The sequence below is a fragment of the Cervus elaphus genome, chromosome 7 (assembly GCF_910594005.1).
Source record: "Cervus elaphus chromosome 7, mCerEla1.1, whole genome shotgun sequence".
NCBI classification, from domain to species: domain Eukaryota; kingdom Metazoa; phylum Chordata; class Mammalia; order Artiodactyla; family Cervidae; genus Cervus; species Cervus elaphus.
This window is the reverse complement of record NC_057821.1, coordinates 42,907,527-42,925,025: the sequence shown is the minus strand read 5'-3', so window position 1 is coordinate 42,925,025 and position 17,499 is coordinate 42,907,527. Positions and strand designations below refer to the sequence as shown.

The 17,499-nt window shown below is 48.2% G+C and overlaps 1 long non-coding RNA gene across 1 annotated transcript; it reads left to right on the top strand.

The window, feature by feature from the left end:
- The first annotated feature begins 411 nt into the window (after positions 1–411).
- LOC122697581 lies at positions 412–14,704 on the top strand. Its single transcript, XR_006342114.1, has 3 exons — positions 412–778; positions 2,818–3,006; positions 14,219–14,704. It is a non-coding gene; the product is annotated as an uncharacterized LOC122697581 (long non-coding RNA).
- Positions 14,705–17,499: the final 2,795 nt, after the last annotated feature.

The following is a 17,499-nucleotide window of genomic DNA, read 5'->3' as shown; positions in this document are numbered from 1 at the left end:
GGCACCCGAACCCAGGCTCGGGGCGGGGCTCCTGCCTCCTGCTTCCCACCCCGCCAGCGCCCACTGCCCGCCCTGGGGTCACTGCTTCGGGTCCAGCGAGTGGGAAAGTCCTATTTTAAAGCTCTCTGCTATTTTCCGTCTTTCGCGCGCCCGTCCGCCGCCAGGGGCTCCCTGCACGAGAGGCGCACCCATTTAGGGAGCCTTTTCGCGTCCCGATCCCGCCCCGGGGCGCAAGGATGCTTCGACTCCCGCCCGGCCCCTGCCGCGGGCTCCGAGCACACGCACCGCCTGACTCGCGCTCCCATTGGCTGCTGCCTGTTGCTAACCCACGTGATCGGCGCCGGCGCGCCCCGCCCCCGGCCCCGCCCCCGGCCCGGCCCGGCCCCGCCCCCGCGGGTTCCCGCGGCTCGGCTCCGCGGCGCGTTCCTGCGGGGGTGGCGTGGGCCGCGCCGGGCTCCGAGCTCTCAGCGCCAGCCCCTGCAGACTGCAAGGCTCCGCGCGGCGCCCGGGCGGGCGGCCGGCGCCCACAAGGTGGCAGTGCCGCGCTGCTGGTGTCCTGGCTGGGGGTCTGCACGCGCCGCGCCGGGCGGCCGGAGTCCGCGCTTCCCTCCTGCAGAAGTTTTAATGAACATATAGACACACCCGGACCTGGGTCACCCCCAGGGCCGGCTGGCAGCGCCCCCTCAGATCTGGGGGTTCCCCTGGGAGAGATGCACGCCCCGATGGCGTCTTTGTCCCAACTCAGAGAATCAGAACTTGGGGCCTGTAACTGCCGCAGGTATGTTGATGTTTTCAGCAGTGTTTTTTTTGTTGTTGTTGTTCTTTCAGGGCCATTCTGAGAATCCATTCGGAAAGAGACAAACACTTGGACAATTACTGTCTCTCTTTTTGAGAACACCGCCTCTTTCCCCCTCCTCCCCCGAAGCAATCTGCAGCCTCTTTTTTTTGTTTTTTTTGGTAAAAGGTCTACACCACTACCGTTTCGGAGGATCTCTCCCCGCACCCGAGTCCTGGATTCCTAACCCGCTCAAGTGGAGAACGTCCTGGGAACGTCCCGGTCCCGCGGCTTGTCCCGGGCTGCCCTTAATTCCAGACTCAGAGAGAGATAAGCTCCTCTGACCTCGTTTGACCCCGCTGCAGGCTCCGGGCGTCCTCATTCAGGGTGCGCGGGTTGGAGGGTGGACGTTTCTCCCTGCTCACTGGAATTTTTTTTCCCCTCTTCGTTCACTTTTCTCCTTGGCTTGTGGCTGGGCTCACGCCCTCTACCATAGTCTAACCCCGCCGTCCCCCCACCTGCACACACACACACACACGCACACACACACACACACACACTCACACACAAGCACATGCTTCCCACTCTGTTTTGATTATTCTGAGGGCTGTCTGGAAAAGAGAGAGGCCAGCGGAGGCAAAGGCAAGAAGGAGACTGGGTTGCACATTCCCACTTACGGAGGAAGGAGGGAGAAACACCGCTTGACTTCCCATTGTCTCTACCACCCAGCCCAGGTTCCATGCCCCGCCCCGTAGTCGAGCCCTTCCCTTGGGATACCTAAGCTGTCCTCTAGGGAATTTCCCACAATGCTCCTAGTCTGCTCCAGCCTAGCAACAGTCCACCTGTGACAGGACTGCAGAGGGGGAACTCCTGTTCACAGATGTTGGGGTTTCTGCTCATGCTCAAACACGGAACAACATATGTGCCGACTGAATGCCGCCTGTGGTCTCCGGTGAGGTGCGGGTCATCTCCGCAGGAGTGCTGGACAGACAGGGCCATCTCTCACCTCCAGGCTGTGTGCCAGGAGGCTAAGGACTCAGGAAGGGCCAGTAGGGAGCATTTTGTAGAAAAAGGTTCACCTGTTATGCTTCTCCACCTACCTTAAAATTGGGGAGCAGGGCTTCAGAGAACTTTGAAGAGCTTTGCAGATGTCTCCTGGAGTTGGGGCCGGGGGGCCACAGGGACCAAGGTGACGTCAGAGTAGAGAGACTATTTACAGTGGTGAGAGAAAGAGCTGGCAAGGCACCCACACACTGACCAGTCTTCCTGTTGGCAAAGTGGACCTACCTCCCCAGGCAAGGGAGGGCACAGTCAACAGTGGGAACAACGACCTGTGGGGGAAGGGTGACCCGCCAGCAGAACCCTTGGGAGGGGACCTCCAACCATCAGAAAAAACCATGAAAGGACCCCACAAGGGAAAGAGCCAACACCTGTACGTCTGCCTGAACTCCCGTTATCCCCAAGCCCTCCTTGAAGAACTTTGTTCTTTGGCCCTGAGAGACCTGAGCCACCAGCCAGTGATTGGAGGGTCTGAGAGGAAGAGATAAACTCTGATCAAGTCATTTTCCCAACCATAAATCCCCAGCTTCCAATTGGTGGAGGAGAAAAAGTACTGATTTAAATGAAAGAGACAGATTTTTAATTTTGATTGGACCAAAAATTTTAATTTTGGGGACTGATAATGAAACTGTAAATGAAAACATTTACATCATCGTTAGTGTTTTACCTGTATTCACTCATTTAATCCTCAACAACAGCCTTGAGAGATAGTCTTATTGTCCCCATTTCATAGATGAGGAGCCTGAGGTCTGAAGAAGTTAAGGAAATAGTGCAAGGTCCACAATTAGTAAATGGCAGAACCAGGATTTGAATCGACTTCAGAGTCTAGGTGTAGAACCCAAGTGCCTCCCCATCTCTGAATCTTTATTCCTGTTCTTGACCAAACCTCACTGACTTCAAGGCTCATCTCTGCCTGTTCTGGTCCAAGAACCCTTCTTGGCTGGGCCGGCTGAAGGGGCCTCTCTGCTCCGTTGTGTTTTCAGGAGTCTGGTCGTGGCTGTGGAGATGCCAGCGCCCTAAGAAAAGATGGGGCGTTGTCTGAGGCATCGCCCTCAGAACCCGAGGCACATCTGTTCAGACCTTCAGTGCTGACAGCTGTTTTTGAAGGTGAATATGATGGTTGGAACCATCCAGAAGTCATCTTGAGACCAGTGAAAAAGCCAGCCCTGAAGGTAAGAGAAACCATTTTTACTAAAGGGAACTAGGATACACTCCGGACTTCAGTGTCTAGATCAGGCTGGTTTGCTTCTGTGACTTGAACACTGAATGAGGCTGGTTTGCTTCTGTGAGTTGAACACTGGATCCAAACATAATTCCAGAAGAGAAAATTTCCCAAAGAGGTGAGACCTGGCAGCCTTACTGGAGAGCATATACTCTGAGGAATACAGGCAGGGTACAGCTCATTGGGAAGTACAGGTTTTTTTTCTAAATATATATATATTCTAATTATGCTTATCACCTTACCCCAACTTTCATTTTTATTCTTTCCGTACAACTGGATTATGAAATGTGAGGACAGAGACTGCATCTTTTACTTCTTTCTGTTCCCTATCACACCAAATATGTAAGGTGCAAAATGAGTATGTTAGGCTGATAAAGGAGCCTTGTATGTTGGGGAAATTTTCTTTTTTAAAAAAAGTTTTAATTTATATATTATTTTTGCCTGTGAGTGGGCTTTTGTCTAATTGTGGGGAGCGGGGGCTACCGTCTGGTCGTGATGAACAGGCTTCTCTTGCTGGAGAGCCCAGGCCCCAGGGTGCACAGGCTTCAGGAGTTGTGGCTCCGGGGCTCTAGAGCACAGGCTCAATAGCTGTGGCGCACGAGCTTGGATGCCTCACAGCACTGGGGATCTTCCCAGATCAGGGATTGAATCCATGTTTCCTGCATTGGCAGGTGGATTCTTTGTCACCGAACCACCAGGGAAGCCCTGGGAAGTTTTCTCTTTGAGTAGAATTAAGAAGGGTGTCCCAGCTGCAGAGAGATGGTGTGCAAGGTTGCAGAAAATGGACCCGATAGAAAAATTTGAGACTTACCTGGCCTCCTTGAGTAGAGTGTGTCTTGGGGACAGAGTTTATTTAGTTGAATCACAGGAGATATAACTCGAGAGCGATGTCTTACGGGCAGATAGGTCTTTATCTTATAGGCCAGTAGTTTTTTTAATTAGAAAGGGTGGGGGGAGCGAGAACCAGGAAACTCCCTCCTCACCACGACACCTTGTGTTTGACCATGGACTTGCAACTTTATGGTCAGCTGTGACCGGACAGCACATTCTAGCCCATTTTCCTGTCTCAGGGTGCTTTGAAAAATTGTAAGGAACTAAACAATTAGTCAAAGCTATGGTTTTTCCAGTAGTCATATATGGATGTGAGAGTTGGACTATAAAGAAAGCTGAGCGCCAAAGAATTGATGTTTTTGAACTGTGGTGTTGGAGAAGACTCTTGAGAGTCCCTTGGACAGCAAGGAGATCCGACCAGTTCATCCTGAAGGAAGTCAGTCCTGAATATTCATTGGAAGGACTGATGCTGAAGCTGAAACTCCAATACTTTGGCCACCTGATGCGAAGAACCGACTCATTGGAAAGACCCTGCTGCTGGGAAAGATTGAAGGCGGGAGGAGAAGGGGACGACAGAGGATGAGATGGTTGGATGGCATCACTGATGCGATGAACACGAGCTTGAGTAAGCTCTGGGAGTTGGTGATGGACAGGGAAGCCTGGAGTGCTGCAGTCCATTGGGTCGCAAGGCGGATACAACTGAGTGACCAAACTGAACTGAACTAAACAAGAAGAAATTCCCTGAGTTGTTGGTATCATTCCCCTTTGTGTAAAACTGAGCCACTGCAGAAAGCCAGTGTTCTGCAGCATAGAGGTCATTGGCATCTATGACCATTGGCACGTTGGTATCTTCCGTACTGTCCTGAGCCATTTGCCTGTGAGGAATGGGCATCTGAAGTCACTGAGGAAAGAGCAGAAGTTACCTCGTGGTAACCTCTGATGTATTTTAGAGGTTTCCGCTCTGGGTATTACTGTGTGGTTTTTTAATGGAAAAGAATAATCAAGACCAGTCTGCTTAAAGAGCTTATGGAAAATATATGAAATTTAGAGTGTAAAACCCAGATTTAATTGTTAAACCTATTTTTAAAAAGCGAGCAAAGGAAAGTAAGAAAAACGACCCCAATAGCTCATTATGTAACATCCAGATGTTTGGCTTGGAACAGGCCAGATGAGGAGGTGATTTTTTTCTCTCTTCATCTGCTTGCTTTGGCCTCACTGGAGAGGGAGCGAGAGAGGCTGTATAAGAAGCTCGCTGGCGTGGACTTGTCCCCACTCCCCACTTGCCCTTCGAGGGATCCATGAGTCTTCAGCTGTGTTTTTAAGCTTCGACGTGGCACATTCTTAACGAACACATTCCTTAGACCCAGCGTGGGCTTGAGACGCTTCTGGAAATCATCTCATGATGACTCCAGGTGGACCAGGCAGCGAGTGGAAAATATTTTTCCTTCTCATTCAGGTGTTGTGGGCTCAAGGAGACCTGAGGTTGTTTGATCTTAAACGTGCAGCTCTAACAAAATATTTAAATGTGCCCGTGGGCTTGGAAAAAGTGACAGCTGCTCTTCAGCATGATAGAGAGATGTCCGTGTTTCCGCTGGCTATGTTTGTCAGCATGGATGTTTGCTCTTGCCAGAAATGCCACTGAAGGGCGACAGGTACCGTTCTGCTAGAATGAGAAAAGCAGGACCTGATTAGCAGACAGGTTTGTTGAAAAAGCATTTCTGCTGCACACTAATCTCTACATATCCTGTCGGGAAATCCTCTCAATCCCATACCTGATAAATAAATCTGGCAAGTGAGTAAACACTTTGGAAGTCTCTTACTGATAGATAATTCCACCTGTGATGTGGGTTCCACCGGCCTCTGAGCTGGGGCAGCATTGTGTACCTTTCAGGCTGACCTGGAACAAAGCTTGTCCAGGAAAAGATGTCTGTGTGTCCTCCCTGCCCAGCACTGAGCCCTTGGCTTCAGCCTTTCATAGGAACCAAGGGGGTGTTTGGGGCTCATGTTGACATCCTGGATTACGGATGTTATTATCTGGTGCTTTTGTTGAACTTGAGTACTCCGCCAGGCGTCGTGTAAGTCTGCAGATCTGTAATTCTGCAGAAACAGCACGCTTTGTGTTCTTCTGGTTTTCCACTCAGGGCCAGGGTAGGGGGTCCTGAAGCTACTACAAAACTCCTTTTCAAAAGTTAACATTCAGTCTGCACAAACACTCTCCCTTCTTGAAAGCCCACACGGTCTCCCCATCCTCCTGCAGGGGTCCTGCAATGCCATTCCACAGCAGTGGTCCATGATGATGTGATGTGATTTTCCTGAAGGTTCTTGACAGCACAGGCCATGTCTTTTCATCAGTGAAGATTGGTGCCTGGTATGCTCATTATTAATTAACTAGGTATTAGTAATTAATTAATGCTGAATGAATGAACGGCAGCCCTTGGTTAAGTTTGATGGCCAAGTGTGTGAGACATTGCCAGAGAAAGACACTTAGGTCTTAAGTTAGTGTGTGTCCCTGCTTAGTCACTCAGTTGTGTTCAACTCTTTGCTGCCCCGTGGACCGCACCATGCCAGGCGCCCCTGTTCTCTGCTATCTCCTGGAGTTTGCTCAAATTCATGTCCAGTGAGTCGGTGATGCTATCTAATCATCGCATCCTCCACTGTCCCCTTCTCCTCCTACCCTCAATCTTTCCCAGCATCAGGGTCTTTTCCAGTGAGTCAGCTCTTTGCATCAGGTGGCCAAAGTATTGGAGCTTCACCCTAAGCAACAGTCCTTTCAGTGAATATTCAGGGTTGATATCCTTTAGGATTGGCTGGTTTGAGCTCCTTGCCATTCAAAGGACTCTCAAAAATCTTCTCCAGCACCACAATTTTGCAGCATCAGTTCTTCTGCACTCAGCCTTCCTTATGGACCAACTGTCACATCTGTACATGACTACTGGAAAAACCACAGCTTTGTCGGTAAAGTGATGTCTCTGCTTTTTAATACGCTCTCTAGGTTTGTCATAGCTTTCCTTTCAAGGAATAAGAGCCTGTCAGTTTCATGGCTGCAGTCACCATCTACAATGATTTTGGTGCCCAAGAAAAAAATAATCTGTCCACGGGGAACCCCACGGACAGTATTCAGCTCATTAGAAAGTGTCTAAATCCAGCCAGTACCACAGAGGAAGAGACCTGGTTTGCCTGAAGTCACCTAGTCAGTCAATGGTAACACTGGGATTTGAACCCAGGCAGTCTGGCTCCCGAGTGTGGGCTCTTTCTTTCCTACTCTGTTAGAGGGTCATCTCTTTCCATGCGGTGGGCTTCTCTCTCCACCCAAGACCCCTAAAGTTAAGTTTGTATGTATACTGTAGAGCTTCTACTTTATATGAGACCATCTCAAAAGCATTCTGCCAAGGAGGAAGGGATTGAGGTCTGGTATTTATCACCACCACAGAGCCCCCACTGGGACCTCCCCACCAGCATACCAGGTGGGTCAGTGATAAAGAATCCACCTGCCAATGCAGGAGATGCAGGAGACGCAGATTTGATCCCTGGGTTGGGAAGATACCCGGGAGTAGGAAATGGTAACCCACTCCAATATTCTTTCCTGGAGAATTCCATGGACAGAGGAGACTGGTGGATTACAGTCCATGGGGTCGCAAAGAGTTGGACACGACTGAGCATGCATGCACTGCTGTACCTCATTCTTGGCTTGGGAACTCATTCTCTTTTCTTCCCCTTCAGGTATGGGAGTAATAATAGCTCCTCCATTGCGGTAGGCAGAATAATGACCCCCTCCTCTCCCAGAGATGTCTGTCCTAATGCCTGGGACCTGTGAATGTGACAGAAGGGGCTTTGCGGATGTAATTAAGTTAAGGATTTGAAATGGGGAGATTATCCTAGATTATCCAGGTGTGGCCCATATACAAGGACCCTTATACATAAGTCAGAATTGGATAGAGATTTGAGAAAGCTGTGCTGCTGGCTTGGAAGATGGAGAAAGTGGCCGTAAGCGAAGGGAAGGGGGCAGCCTCAAGACCTGTAAAGGACCGGGAACCAGATTCTCCCCTAGAGATTCTGGGAGCGCAGTCCTTCCCACGACTTGGTTTTAGCCCAATAAGAACCACTCTGCCTTCTAGAACTCTGTAATAAACGGTAATAAAATTGTGTTGTTTCAAGCTCCCCACCTCTTCCCCCAAATTCCACAGAGTTGCTGAAAATCCACCCTGTGTTTTTACATAATACAATAACGGAGGAAGAAACTATGAAACTATGTCTTATTAGAGATTATACAATTATATTAACTGAGCACATGCGCAAGTTCCAGGCTGTGGGATACAAGAAATTCATTGTGAGAACTTAGAACTTCATTGGGAAGTAAAGGTGCACACATATACAACAAGCAACAAATCTTTATTTAAGGGCAAATATGAGCAGGACCTTCCCTGGTGGCTCAGACAGTAGATGCAGGAGATGCAGGAGACGCAGATTTGATCCCTGGGTCGGGAAGATACCCTGGAGTAGGAAATGGCAACCCGTTCCAGTATTCTTGCCTGGAGAATCCCCATGGACAGAGGAGCCTGGTAAGCTGCAGTCCATGATGGGGTCACAAAGAGTCAGACACGACTGAGCGATTAAGCACAGCACGTGAGCAGGACCAATAGTGAGCCCTGGGAAGGTATGCAGCCAGGCTGGGTCAGGGATGCTGGTGTAGCTGAGTGTGTTCTGGAACTCTGCTGTTATCTTCCCATGTCTCAAAGACCACACGTGTGCGTGGGCTAAGTCGATTCAGTTGTGTCAGACTCTTTGTGATCCTATGAACCTTAGCCCTCCAGGCTCCTCTGTCCATTGAATTCTCTAGGCAAGAATCCTGGAGTGAGTTGCTGTGCCCTCCTCCAAGGGATCTTCCTGACCCAGGGCTTGAACCCATGTCTCTTAATGTCTCCTGCATTGGCAGGCAGGTTCTTTACCACTAGCGCCACCTGGGAAGCCCAAAAGAGCATATAGGAAGCAAGAAAATCTTGCTGATAGGTAGACTCAGACACACAGGTTTCTAAAAGGTGTCAAACAGTTCTCTGCTATCCCCATTGGAAGTGGAAGTGAATTGAAAGTCACTCAGTCGTGTCTGACTCTTTGTGACCCCATGGACTATACAGTCCATGGAATTCTCCAGGCCAGAATACTGGAGTGGGTAGTCTTTCCCTTCTCCAGGGGATCTTCCCAACCCAGGGATCGAACCCAGGTCTCCTGCATTGCAAGAGGATTCTTTACCAGCTGAGCCATAAGGGAAGCCCAAGAATACTGGAGTGGGTAGCCTATTCCTTCTCCAGTGGATCTTCTGGACTCAGGAATCAGACCGTGGTCTCCTGCATTGCAGGTGTATTCTTTACCAACTGAGCTATCAGGGAAGCCTTTCCCCATTGGTCACCCTTCAATTGACTTAGAGCAGCCTTAGCTGAATCCCCACTTTCTCTGCGGTCCCCACCTTTCTGCGTTATATACCCCCACCCTCTCCTCAGGGTCTGTGTCATCCTGCCAGTCCCTGGAATGGTCCAGAGGTAGAGAGGCTCCAAGCTCTATCTGGACAGATGGTGGGGATTCTTACACTCCTTGGTCCCTCACCGAGCATCCTTGCATTCAACGCAGGTTCATCAGTCTTCAAGACAAACATCCAGAAGATGACCGAGCTCCCTCTTGTCCTAATTACAGTTCATCTCCCACAGCCCAGCTCTCACCCACCTGAGTGAGAAGGACGAGGACAATCAAGCAGATTCCAGGGTCTGATGGACTCTTAAGAAGGGCTGGGGTTCGAGGGTGGGTGTGGGTGTTAAGAGCATTCCAGGCTGGGAGAAAGCATTTCCAGAGGCCAGGAGGGAGGGACAGGCAGCCCAGTGCTAGAGAAAGAGCAGCAAAGAGATGGACTCACTCGGGGTGGAGCAAAATGTAAGAAACTGCCTGGGGCAAGAGGGATGAAGTTTTGGTGCTGGGAAAACTGTGGTGACGAATGTATGTTTGGGGAGCCCTTCAAGGGAGCGACTGGATTCCTCATTTTCAGCCCAGTTTTGGACATCCTTTACTTGTGGCTGCAACAATGAGGTTGTTTAGTCACGTGGTTGTGTCTGACTCTTTTGCGACCCCATGGACCGTAGCTCACCAGTCTCCCCTTTCCATGGATTTCCCAGGCAAGAACACTAGAGTGGGTTGCCATTTCCTTCTCCGGGTGATCGAACTTACGTCTCTGGCATTGGCAGGCGGGTTCTTTACCACTGAGCCACCAGGGAAGCTGAAGCTCCACTACTTTGGCCACCTGAGTTGAAGAACTGACTCATTGAAAAAGATCCTGATGCTGGGAATGATTGAAGCCAAAAGGAGAAGGGGACGACAGAGGATGAGATGGTTGGGTGGCATCACTGACTCAGTGGACATGAATCTGAGCAAACCCTGGGAGTTGGTGAAGGACAGGGAGGCCTGAAGTGCTGTAGTCCATGGAGTCTCAGAGAGTTGGACACAACTTAGCAACTGAACAGCAACAAGCCGTGAGGGGTGGCTGCCGGAGGGAAAATTCCCTCTGCTCCGATTCCTCTTCCTGCAGAGCTCAGAGCCCTGACCTGGACACTGTGTTACAGAAACCCTGAGAGTGATTGGCCAGGCCTTGGAAATAATTAATACACTTACTAGTAAGAGTCACGTCCCCTTACCCAGGTATGTCCCAGGGTGGGTGGCTGGGCAATTTGTCACATTTTCCGGGAGGCTGCCTGGAGCCTCCGCCTGCTGGGAAGCTCAGGGCTGATCGTGCAGGTGTCTGACCGCGTTAGCATTGATCCCCGGCCCGACTGTCGCATTGCACTCCGCGCAAGCAACACATTTCTGTTTCTCTAGTATTTTAGAGCTGAGTTCTGTGCTCCCTGCTATGTGGGTATCACACAGAAATGATTTCAAGCCTGGGCTTTGCGTGTGTAGAGACTGCCTTTTTCCAGGCGAGTATTTCACGAGGTCTTTTCCGACGTGCTGTTTCCGTGCTGTTCCTCTCCCATATATCTCGGCATTTCTGCAGTTCCCGGCCCTGAGGGGGAGAAGATGTGGTCTTGGTGGCAATATCTCATCCAGAATTTCTATCACTTTTGTAAGTGGGAAGGGGGGATAATCACACCTACTATAAATATTCTAGGTCCTTACTAAAATATTTTTTCATTGAGAGTGGTATTTGATATACGAAGTTTCCTTCTTGGATTCCTGCCAGTGAGTTTTAGGGGATTACCCAAAGGATTTTGTTATGAGCTGAGCCACTTACAGGTTGCTCCTATGGATAGGGGCTCAAGTGATGGAATGTGGCTGCGGGGGAACCCAGCAATGAGCAAAGAACTTTGGGAAATTGTCCCGGTCGGTATTGCAATGAGAGGGGAGAGCCTGCCAGGTACGATTGACTTTATTAGGAAAAACGGTTTACTGCTTAGATGGTGAATTTTCTGCTCTTTCGCTTTCTGTTCTGCCACATGGTTTCCATAGCGAGGCGACATCAGTTTCCATCTACGAGCTTGGGTCCTGGGGTCTGATGGCTGGGATTTGAAACCCAAGCACCAAGTTATTTAAATCTCAAAGCCTTCGCTTTATAATCTGGAAATGATAATAATAATAACAGCAACAGCAGCAATCGTATCTAACTCAGAGGGCTATTTTAAAAGTTAAATGATAATGATTCACGTGAAGCATTTAGTGTCTGGCTTATAGCATAACAAGGAGGTCAGAGTGCCATTATCTTCTGTTGTCAGTAACAGAATTATTTTTATATTGTTTTAATGAACTGGAAGTTTCAGAGTACATAAAAGAGGGATAATGCTGATGATGGGAAAATTTTAGATAAAAAGTACAAGACATCCCAAGTTTTGGATAATAATCAGGAATGAAGTATTTACATAGACCTTTACAGGCATCATCAGTGTGTTTCTCTCTGTAGCGATTTGCTGCCAGCTCACAGAAGAAGCCGTTCCACATTCTTTGGGCTTGCACACATGTGGGAGTGTGTGTGTGTGTGTGTGCGCATGTGTGTCTGTACATATGTATATTGCTTCATGGAATACTCCCTTGCAAAATGTAGAGAGAAGCATTGTGGGCTGTGAAGGAGACCATCACAGAAAAAAGAGATTTCTCTTGTGTCTTTTCAAATGGACCACTGCCCACTGAAGCACCTTTTTCTTCTCTCTAAAGCCAAGTAAAGGCATTGGGGCCTATCGTCTTTCAACAGCACTCTTTCTTCTTCTTCTGTTTGGATTTCTCTAAGCACGCTTCCCCAGGCGTCTGGAAAATTAAATGAAAGAAATAAAATAATTCATCTTTTTTCCCCCTTGGAGTGAGGACCTGCAGTAATAAAGGAAACCAAGATACTTACAATAGGATCCATGTAGGTTTCAGGGAACAAAGAGTGACAACAATCACATGGATGGCTTAAAAGAGCTACACCTCAGGGTAGCTTATGCAAGAGAAATGAAGCTGGAGGTAACTCCAGCCACTTAAAGAAAGATTCGATCGTCTTACAAAGGAGGATGCATGTGTGCTCAGTCATGTCCGAGTCTTTTCGACCCCACGGACTATAGCCAGCCCGCCAGGCTCCTCTGCCCACGGAATTTTCCAGGCAGGGATACTAAAGTGGGTTGCCACTTCCTATTCGAAGGGATTTTCCTGACCCAGGGATTGAACCTTGCATCCCTTGCATCTTCTTCACTGGTAGGTGTATCCTTTACCACTGAGCCACCTGGGAAGCTCCTTCAAATGAAGATACTCACTGTCATAAAAAGATTTGCCTTCTGGTTAGGGACCTCTCACTTAGGTGATGTAGACAGTACTAGACAGTAATGTGGGGGACATTGAATTGGGAAGGGATAGTAAAGGTGGGAAGCAAAGAGGGGTATTCCTGATGTTGATTGGAGCTAGCTCCTCTGGCTCAGGAGGTGGTTTGCAGGGGCCCTGGTCTGCCCTCTTCAGAGTGGGCGTGGCGACGAGCTGCAGGCAGGATTTTGAGAAAACCTGAGCAACGGCGGAGAGGGCTTCCCCTGACCCTGTTCTCTGCTTTGCTGTCAATCCTGAGAGGTGATAAGCACGTGGGCCGCTGGGTGCCTGATGCTTAAAAACACCCTTCCTCAGGGGAGCCCCAGCAACTCAGGCGGGGTCTCTTATGCTTTGGAAAATCAAAACAAGCGAAGAGTCAGGAATGTTCTAGGAAGCAGAAGCAGCGATTGCATAGTCTGTAACCTAGGGAAGATTTTTATGTGTTTGGGGAACTGAAAGAGCAGTAGGGAGGGAGAAGAGAGGGCAAAGGAGGGGAGCGGCTGGTTGTGGGGGAGAGAGCTGGGCTGCGGGCCAGTGGATGCGGGTTGTGGGAGGGAGCTTAGGTTTTTATTGTCAGTGCATAGATAACCGGGGGCCTTTAAGCTGGGGAATTGCAAAGGATGTGATATGTATTCACTCACCTTTAGGAAGATTGCTAAGTAACTTCAGGACACTCTCTGAAATAATAAGCTGTTGAAAGTCCTCATCAATATTTAGCCCAGGATCTGTGGGGCAGGCTGTGGTACAAGAGACCAGTCCATCCGCTTGTATCCCGTCTGCTAGCCGAACAGCATCCCAGACATCTCTCTTCAGCACCTTCTGGTGTCTATAGGTCTTTATTCAAAATTGAGCTTCTCACTGTTTTCAAGAGGACGAGGTAATAGCCTATATTCCTGGCCCCCGGTTAACATATTGAAGAGGAAGGTCACAAAATGAAATTTCACCTTGGAGATTTTTCTGGATTAGAAAGCTCTCCCAAATGTAACTAAACTGGAGAAGCTTAAGGCCCCCGGTTATCTATCCACTGACAATAAAAACCTAAGCTCCCTCCCACAAGTGATCTCCTTAAGACCTCTTCCAAAATGCCAATAAAGTTTTCTCTAGGTCGTTTTTCTCCAAATCGAGCTGTAACAATTTGTAGGACTTCCCTGGTGGCTCAGGGGTGAAGAATCCACCTGCAATGCAGGAGATGTGGGTTCGATCCCTGGGTCGGGAAGATCCGCTGCAGAAGGAAATGGCAACCCACTCCAGTATTCCTGCCTGGGAAATTCCGGGGACAGAGGAGCCTGGCGGGCTACAGCCCATGGGGTTGCAAGAGTCAGACACGACTTAGCAACTAAACCACGACTACTAATGATGTGTAAGAAAACGACAGACCCTACTCTAAGGCTTCACCTATTTGAAGTGGGTAAAATACAGGTATGTATCAGTCAGCTGAAGTTTATTTAGTGTGTTCACAAAGACAAGGTCCTTTTCTCCCTAAGTTACGGTTTACAGGCCACCTGGACTCTGCTCTGCTGTTTTTATCCCAGAACCTCGGCTGAAGGAGCAGCCCCGCCTGGAACACAGCAGCTTCACCGTGGAGGGAAGAGCAGTGGCGAGACGACCCATCAGCTTTGAAGGCCCCCGGCCGAGATGGCACAGGCTCACTCACATTTCATTGGCCAAAGGGGATCAAATGGTCAAGCCCAATGTTAGCAGGAACGGAAGAATAATTGTTCTGTGGGAACTGGTCTGCAGAGAAGGGCAGTGAATATTATGAACAAATAATACAGTGTGTAACAATGCAATATTTTGCTCTCTCCATTTCTTTGAACCGAATTTCAAGGGGAAAATTCAGTGACAGTCTTTTATTAATAGAACTGAAAACTTTCAGATACTGCAATTCAAAATGTGATCCAGTCCCTGAAAATTAACATCACACACATTCCTTTTGAAGGATAACTTGTGAAAGTCTGAAACGTGCAGTTTGGAAGTGATTAGCCCAATTTTACTAGAAGAAAAGAGCATTTAATAAAGCGGGTTCTCAATTTCTAATCTCATCTTGTACCAATTCCTCAAACATTTGAGACCAACTGCTAGGAGCACTTTTATACAGAGAAAAGAAAAAAGGAATCTTGTATTTCTTTCTTCAAGGTAGGGTGAATGGGATGAAAAGACTATATTGTTCACATAATTTTGGTCAGTGTTATGTCCACTTAAGAAAATCTGTATTGTGTGGTTAGCTGTGGAGCAGGAAACTTTATATTCACCAAGGAGGAAAAAAAAATCCCAGCTTAGGTAAGTCAAGGAGAAAAGTGAAAGTGAAAGTAGCCCAGTCGTGTCTGACTCTTTGCGACCCCGTGAACTGTAGCCCCCCAGGCTCCTCTGTCCATGGGATTCTCCAGGGAAGCAAAAATACTGGAGTGGGTTGCCATTTCCTTCTCTAGGGGATCTTCCTGACCCAGGCATTGAACCCAGGTCTCCTGCATTGCAGGGGGATTCTTTACCGTCTGAGCCACCAGGGCTGTAAGGAGAGTATAAGCCAAACATCAAATATGTCAGTTCTAGTAGAGGACTCACCCGTTCTTGCCTGACTATTGCAACGGCCCCGACTGACCTCTTTGTTTCTGCACACTGACATCTGTTTATTCTCCACACAGCTGTCAGAGTGGGTCTTCTGGAACTTAGAGTATATCATGTTCTGCTCAGAATCTGCACAGAACCTTCAAAGGGACTTTCAGCTCACTCTGAACTGTACCCAGAGTTCTCTCCATGGTTGGTGGGACCCTGAGTGATATGCACTCTGGACAGGCTTTCTGACCTCATCTCCCAGCACTCACCCCTCCCTGACTCTGCTGCAGCCACACTGACCTCCTCCACCTTCCTCTCACCTGCCAAACCTCTCCTGTCTCAGGACCTTTGCACTGACTGTTCTATTAGTTGGGACACCCTTGATTTAAAAAATCCACATTCCCAATACATTTGCTTTATCAGGAGGCCTTCCCTGACCATGCTGCCTAATGTAGCACCCATACCTTCTCTGCCTACTTCTCCAGCTTTATTTTTCCTCCTTCGCATGTGTCACTCTCTGATGTCGTATCCACGGTCATTCTCCACCTCCTTTTACTAGATTATAATCTCAAAGAGATTGGGGTCTTCATCTCACTCACGGTTTTATCCTTGGTGTTAAGAACAGTGACTGGCACATAGTAGGTGCATAGTAAAATTTGTTGGATTAATGAAATAAACTATTGTTATGATTCCTGATTTCATGAGATTCATGTAAATACGAACATGCTGTTAATACAGAGACTAGTATTAACAGAAATGTGTTTCTGTGCATAGATTCATTCCATAAAACTCTGATGAAAAACCCTACACATTAAATGTTTCACAGCAGAATTGGTCTCTTTTAAAACATCCCATAATTTTCTCTGCTTTTGTTAATTTTCATTCTTTCTTTTTGGCCACACGGGGTGACATGTGGGATCTTAGTTCCCTGACCAGGAATCAGACCTATACCCATGGCGTTGGGAGCACAGACCTGGTGGTCTAACCGTTGGACAGCCAGGGAAGTCCCTGGAAATTCTTGGTGTTCACAGTACCGAGAGGCATAGTAGGTGATCGCAGAACCCTGAATAATGGGCTAGATGAAAAAATCATCAGATATGTTCCCCCCGAAGGATGAACTGTGCTTTGTAAGCTGGGCATAGTGGATTACAGTTATAGCAGCAATGATGAGAGTGAAAAAAATAGCAAATATAGGGGTGATGGGAAAACAGAAATAAACATGGAGCCTGATCGGGCTGATGAGACAACTATCAAGATGACTAAATGAAAGTAATAAACAAACCGCCAGGCTCAGAGCCGTCTGGTTACAAGTCAACCCACATGCTAGTGATCAGGACTTCCATAATCTTGGAAAATCACATTCCGAATTCTCCTGTTCTTCTGTTTCCATGAGGACAGCTGCAACCAAAATGATGACACATGGTGAGTCCTCACTGTGTACTCACTGAAAGAAGGCATAATGGAAAGAGTGAGCTGGATTTCCTTTGGAGGTTGGATAGACCCTCCACAATGATGATGAGTGATTAAGACACTTTAATGGTTGAGAGTGGGGGTGGCTGATTATGACCCCAGAGCTTGAACCTTATTGAGATACCACCCCCAAAAGGAAAGCCTCACCCAGTGAGATGACTGTTGTTATTTTTGTTCAGTTCCCACGTCGTGTCTGACTCTTTGCAACTCCATAGACTGTAGCTGCCAGGCTCCTGTGTTCTCTGCTGTCTCCTGGAGTTTTTTGCTCAGATTCATGTCCATTGAGTCTGTGATGCTATCTAACCATCTCATCCTCTGTCGTTCCCTTCTCTTCCTGCCTTCAGTCTTTCCCAGCATCAGGGTCTTCGCATCAGGTGGCCCAAGTATTGGAGCTTCAGCATCAATTCTTCCAATGAATATTCAGGGTTGATTTCCTTCAGGATTGACTGGTTTTATCTCCTGGTTGTTCAGGGGACTTTCAAGAGTCTTCTCCAACACCACAGTTGGAAAGTATCAATTCTTTGGCGCTCAGCCTTCTTTATGGTCCAACTCTCACATCCATACATGAATACTGGAAAAACTATAGCTTTGACTATATGCACCTTTGTCGGCAAAGTGATGTCTCTGCTTTTTAATACATTGTCTAGTTTGTCATAGCTTTCCTTCCAAGGAACACAGGTTCTTTAATTTTATAGCCATGTCACCATTTGCAGTGATTTTGGATCCCAAGAAAATAAAAGCTGTCACTGCTTCCATAATTTGACCTTGAAGAAGGTATTCTGGGTCCAGC